This window comes from Pseudopodoces humilis, chromosome 14 (assembly GCF_049639895.1).
Source record: "Pseudopodoces humilis isolate 2021_Gansu_Grassland_sample_001 chromosome 14, ASM4963989v1, whole genome shotgun sequence".
In the NCBI taxonomy this organism is placed as follows: Eukaryota; Metazoa; Chordata; class Aves; order Passeriformes; family Paridae; genus Pseudopodoces; species Pseudopodoces humilis.
In genome coordinates this window covers 14368289-14375326 of record NC_142213.1, presented here as the reverse complement: position 1 = coordinate 14375326, position 7038 = coordinate 14368289, and the positions used below count along the sequence as shown (strand labels likewise).

The 7038-nt window shown below is 37.1% G+C and overlaps 1 protein-coding gene across 2 annotated transcripts in view; it reads right to left on the bottom strand.

The window, feature by feature from the left end:
- The window catches only part of URI1 (URI1 prefoldin like chaperone), a 40824-nt gene that overhangs the window by 13566 nt on the left and 20220 nt on the right, over positions 1 to 7038 (bottom strand). The window lies entirely within an intron of this gene.

The following is a 7038-nucleotide window of genomic DNA, read 5'->3' as shown; positions in this document are numbered from 1 at the left end:
CTGTATTTGAAACCTACTGTTAAAAATCCTTTGAAACTTCATTCCTGTTACTGTGTTCAAACATTTCTGTTCTGATGGACAAGTGAAATATGCTCATGCCCTAATAACTGTACTTTCAACACCCAGCAGAAGGCAGACAGCTCTTCTGTCTGGGCAACTACGCTTCACTGCAATTTTGCAAACCTACTTTAACAACTACCCAGTTCTCAGACATTAGTTCATTTGAGACATTGCTTTCTATATCCCCTTGTGCCAATTAAATAATGAACCCTTTCAACAGCAATTTATAAAATATTAAAAACTTAAGTTTCACTTTTACCTTAAAGTTATCATAAAAAACAAACTAATTTGCAAAAGAAGAAGGTCATAACCGCCTGAAAAGGAAACACAGCTTTGCTAAGACTTAAGAACTGGGGGAAAGAGGGCACAATTAAAGCCTTATACTAATAATATTAATAGACTTGCACTCTTTGTTCAACTCAAAACTAATACAAATGCAAATTTTCAGGAGGGAAGACTTACTACATAAATTAGTTTCAACTGAGGATCTCTAAGACCTTGCACCTACTGGTCCTATATACCCTGAAGCAGCTAAAAGCCTTTGTGAAGAAGTAAGCTGATTTTCTATTTTAAAATTCCTTTCTGGAATCATTAAAGCAATACAGAAGAAGATGTCTCATACAATACTACGAAGGAGGCAAAGAGATCATCTCTAACACAGGGTCATCAAAGTCACACTCCAAGAAACTTTTTTAAGCTAGCTCCTGCCTCAGCACAGCTTCTCTCCATTAATGATACTCACGTGAACACCAGCTCTGCAGCACATGAAATACCTCATAAAACCTAATTATTTATTTTCACAATATACAAGTATAGCAGAGCAACCTTGCTCTTCCAATTCCACAGACAGAGGACAGACACAAAATATTCCTGCTTAAAAAATTATTTCCAGACTATTTCTACATATTTTTACTCTTAACTCTCTTTTTGCCTGTTGATTTTAGTATTTAAGTATCTTGCTGGTCTTGGGGCTAATCCTACAAAGTTTTAAGTACATACACAGCTACTCCCCATACTGTTTTCTGGCAATGTATACAGTTGTACATGTTTCAGAGATTGCCTTTCTTATAATGATAGGCCTTTCAGATAAGGATGTGTGAGAATATAATAACCACAAAATTATTACAAAATGCATCTAAGCAGACAAAATGAGTTTGTACTTGTACTTAAAAATTAAACCTACTTATTGACTCACTTCTACCAACAGGTTCTTATCCCTCCTCCCCTCCACACACACAAGAGAGGGAATTATGCATAAAACAGTCAAGGCAAAACACAACTACCACCAAGAGTGTGAGATTACTCTCACAGTTTTATAATACTCAGTATTGTATGCTTTTTTCCCTGTTGATATTTCACACTGTCTCAAATACAATTGCTTAAAAAATGTATTACATGCAGTAAATAGTTTAGAAAGAAATTTATGCATTTTGGAAAAGACTACTCAAGCGAAGTCCATCCTTTAAGCACAAAGACAAAGCTCAGACTTTCAGGGTATTTCAAAAGCATTAGCCTTTAAACCACACAGCAAGCTATGTGTCAAATGTGTGGTCACTGTCCATTCTTCAGGCTTTTTCTAAGAAATAGCTTAAGATTCTTCTCAGAAAAAAGCCTGTTTTGCACTGCCTCCTGGATGAAATACCACTTCCAAAAATAAGTGGTGTCTCCAGCAGTGCCTACACAGACCCAGCAGAGGACACAGCTCCTTCCACGTGCAGTTAGGGGCCTCCTCCCCTTACATGACTCCTTCGTCCTCCATCAGAGAAAGCAGCTCTTATTATCAGTTAATTCACATCAACATCATCCACAGCTTTTCTAGTGTCTAATACACCTTCCAAAGTCCACGTAAAAGAGAGGCAGTGATAGATTTTCTACAAAATGCTCCCACCCGTGCCTTCAGCTCTTGAATGTATTCTCAGTATACATAAGCATATACATAGTTAGGACCAATTTTCCTCTGGTTTTTATTTTACATTCATACTAAATGTGATGCTCAGCTGTTTCTTCACCACCACCAGCGTCTCACTCCTTGCTTGCATATCTAAATACTGTTCAGCAGCCATCTAGGTTACGCTGCTGCTGGAGCACCAGGCTGTGATGCGCTTCCCGGACGGGTGCACGCTGCCTTGCTCTGTTAAGCGAGGACATCAAGCAGTTACACAGTATTTTATTTTAAAATACTGTACAAGAATTAACTGATCTGCCCAGTGCCCTGCCAGGGACGTGAGTATAACTCTCTCCTATTTCACAGATGAAGAAACAGACAGTTTAAGCGATTTGCCCCGGGCCACACAAGGGCAGCGGACAGTTGGGATTATTGCAACACCCTGGCCCCCTGTCCCCAGCCAGCCTGTTGGGCTGCTCACACCTCCCCTGACAGAGGAAAACCAAGGCTCCTGCCTGGCCTAAGCAGAGACCTTCTCCCTTGGTCAGGCCCCTCAGCAAAGAAGGGGTCTCCTGGAAAAAGGCTCATGCACCTAACCCCCAGGCAAGCTCAGGGTCTCGTGTTCTGAACTTGCCACTGCACACTCTAAAAGCCTCCAACAGAATTCACTGAATTTTGAAACATACAGGAGCTAGCGAGGAACAAGTCACTACAAACTACAGGGGTTTTTTATTAATTGAGACCCCCATAAAAATACTGGTAGAATAAGAGACTTCACAGTCTCCTCCTCTTACTACCCCGTGGTTTAAGCTTCTTAGAGCCTTTTAAGACGGATTGAAGCAGAGGCTGTTGTCCAACTTTGTCACATCCAATAATCTGAGCAAAGTCTGACATGGCTTTCAGGTGAACCCGTGTAGTTCCTATTTACATGTCTCAGCTAAACCACTTGGAAAGATAGTTCAGTGCCACAGCCCCCAGAGCCTCTAGGACTGTTCTTGTGGACTACCAAAAGGAAAAGGTATTCGAACCAGGAATCATGCTAAGTAGATTTCCTCTGCACAGCAGCCTTTCATATTTACAGGCAGCAAGATTTCTTTACATTTAGATCATTCTTTCCCAGCTCCTTTATTAGCCTGAAAGGACTTGACTGGATTTCCTCATACCATGATTAGTCATTTTTTAAGAAGCAGCCCTCTGCTTGCTACAAATACACTGGTAGAGGAAAAAAATAATTGGGGAACACATTTCATATTGTTGAAATGAAGTCCAGCGAAGCCAGATTTTACACGACATGACAACGTACTAATGCCAAACTGACACAAATTCTCATCTATGCGTTTTGGCTTTAATGGGTTAATTAGCTTGGCTGGATACAAATTTTAATTATCTGAGTTTGACATTAATGTCCTTGGAGTGTTGTCTATAAGGATTTGGGGAATCATAGACATTATTTTAGTTACTTCTGGAAACTGTGTGTTACACTGGGATTTAAATAGTAAGAACAGATAAGAATAGTGAGAACAGGTTGATCTATTTTGAAAAATCAGACTTTGTGAAACAGGACAAACTGAAACGAAGCTGAAGCCTAATGTACCTGGTCTTCAAGGGACTCTCATGGATATAACATAGGAAATAATCTCCTTTGAGGATAGGTGACAGGACAGTAATTTTAGATTAAGTGTAACAAAGAATCCTGTATGCAATTGAGATTCAAAGTAAAGATCATCTTGCTGCCTAACACAGTTTCTCATGCAGAAGATAACCAGTCTTAAACACAGTTATTTACACCTACCTCAGTTACTGACAGTGGCTCAGTTCCTCCAGAGCAAGAACCAGGTGGTACAACCTGGAGGCAGAACCTCAGTAGTTCACACTCTCACCATAGAAATTATAGGTATTTTAAGTGCATTACTTATTTTCTTACTTTTTAGGGTCTGCATAAGTAAATCAATCACCTGAGGATTTTTGAATGCATTTTCAATAAATATATATTTAATCAGCAAAAGAATTTTTTCTGCCCAATACTTTTCCAACAAACTATCACAGGTTACTTGAAACAAGTAAGAAAAAATAAAGCAGTATCTACTACAAGCTTTTCAAAACACCCTTTTCTGTTCTTCTATTCTTTTCTGTTCATTTTTCTAGAAATGGATTTAAGAGTGAAAAGAGAATCCTGATGACTTTTTGTATATATGGATTTAAGCTCTCTTTTTGCTTGCAACAAGACATGTAAATTCATTCCTTTTAAAAGCAATTGCACCAGTTCTTTAAAATGCAATGCAACCCTTTGTGCAGTAGCTTTTCACCCTTTGAAGACAATCTTCATTCTGTTTTCCATGTTCCCTTGGTACCAAAACCAAAGTCATTTGGATTTTCTTCTGTAAAAATTTGTACAGGCAATTTGGCTTTAGGAACACTAAGTAAATGCAATGCATTTCTCTTTTAGGTTCACACACCTATGTAATTGCTAGAATTATCTGAACACATTTAAATTCCTCCTAAAAGAAGGAGGGTGGCATTCAGACAACTCCTCTGTTGCCCAGTAAGAATCATAAAAAAGGTAAGGGCTTATTTGAATCACAGTATGTAACTTACAGAAAGGAGTCTATTCTCCTTACTTTGTTCCAGTGTGTTCTGGTTAAAATACCCAGACTGTGGTCCTGTGAGAAGCCAAACACCTCCTGGGAACCGCAGAGCAAATTTAGAGCACTTAGCACTGCATCGAATCAGCTCCTAACTCAACAAGGGTAAGGAAGGAACTAAGGGAGGTTATCAGACTAAGAAGTGATAATCACAAAAAATGGTAGAAAAAACTTTAAAAGCACAGTGGAACAGAATTCTCTGCTGTACAAAAAAAGAGCAGAGAAAATATATATATTTTAATATAAAAAAGAAAAAGCTGAATCTTTTTGTAGCATTGCCTGCACTTTCTGTTCTTAAGCCTAAAAACTGTGAGTAGACAAGTTAGTGTTACATTATTTAGAATATCAGGGAAGATATTTTTACCCTTGGATAAAACATTAAAACCTCTAAAGACCTCACTCATTCACAGATGGGAAATGGAAAGCCTTCCTATCATGCATTTTGGAGACAAAACCTTTTTTTCTGGAAATACTGATAAGGAACAAATTCAAACTGGTCCTCATCCACGCGGATCATCTCATTAAAACAATGGTATCTTTTAAACCCTGTATCCTGAGCTATCGGTCAATTTTGATTGACACAAATATTTGTATTAGGGGTTACACACTGCAATTTACAATTGGGGACTATCACAATACTGTATGTTAATGTAATCAGTATTTTCATTTCATGAATTCATTTGCAGCATGACACTGCAAGGGTATTCTTACATATACTGAAGACACAATTACTAGAGTAGTTCAACAATTCTCCTTTAAGTGGAATTTTTTTTATCTGATAAATTTTTAACACAATAAAACCACTCCTAGTTCTGTGTGCATGCTTTAATTTCCCACCTTTTAAAATGTTTAGACACTTGGAATACCTAGCATACAGAATTAATCCACAAATATTTACAAGAAAAATCTATTTAATTTCTTTCTATAGTAACTACCACAGGGACTATTGTAATGAAAAATTTCCCATCTTAAAGAATTAATGCGATTACTGATATAGAGAAGAAATGTAATTTATATCATCACAAACACGTAGAAGATATAATCCCATATTCACAAAAAGAATCTTTATTCCCTCTTTGAATTCTGAGACAATACAGTCTTGCCTTGAGGAGAACAGAAATATTATGAAGTACCTTAAGCAAGATAATTGTAGGAGAAAAAAAGTACAATTGCATTATTGTTGTGCTAAACTGTGACATACTTAAAAAGCTAATTTCTTTTATTTTAATGGAATTTGGTGTGCATATCCTTTAATCTACTTCACTATTTCTTCACGTTTTTACACACAAACACATGTGTGAAGTGTTTTCCATTATCTGTATTACCTGGTTTAATGAACTGCAATGAATTTAAAACAATTAAAAATATACTTGGCAATTCTATAAACTTCACTCTATTTATTAACTATTTTGGAACTAACTAAATATCTAGAATGTCACAAAAATTCACAGCAAATTAAAGACCTACTGCAACTCAAATATTATTCAAGAAGACACAATCAATATTTGATGAAAAAGTAACGTTTGACATGAGTGACTGTCCCAAATTTTACCAAATACATTTCAACCAATCACAGTGCTGAACAATTTGCATCTAAATCAAAAGCTAAGCAAACAGAAATGTATCCCCAAAATAGGGCTTTCTACAGCTATGTCAGCTAAATGCATTTAAAATTCAGTACAGTCACCCTTCAATTATTCCTTTCAATTAAATAAATTTTAACCAAGAAATTAATCTACTGTGGCTGGGCATTTCTCTATTCCACAGAAGCAAACATTTTTTCACTCATTCTCCTTTAAAAAGCAAATTTAACAAAACTACTAAGACAAAAAGGATGACCTAATTAGTACTAAGTAATATTTAAAGCTTTTATATATGGTACACTCATATTGCTACCCCTAACTTCCAAGGCTTTATACTCACTGATACTGTTTGATTTATCTGGCACTACTGCTATTTGCTTAAGCATGCAAATTCACATCCTCCATTCCTCTATGCACCCAACATACACAGAAGGAGTCAAAATGTAGAGAAAATGTCCTGTGAGCTTTGACTGAATTACCTGTTAGACAATGGGGTGCTCAGCAGGGACAGCCCTGGTGACCAGAGGTCTCCAACACACAGACCCACACGAGCCAAAAGCAAGAAGGAAAACTCCCCAGAGTGAGCAAGGAAGAACATTCAAAACTGTTCTAGGAACCCTCTTACCCTTTTCTACCTAGAAAACCTGAACCCTGAACAGATGCTCTCCCACTCCTCACCATTCAGCAGTGAGACACGAGAGATGACATCCAATGAAAATGTCTCGTATTTATTTCCTTGTAGTCCTAGCTCCTGTAAAAGCACTGAATTAGTAGGACTGTACTAATTAAGTTTGTTTCAGTTATCTGAACAGATCTGACCAGCTAGTTATGGAAAAAAAAAAAACCCATCTAAATTATACAGAGTAAT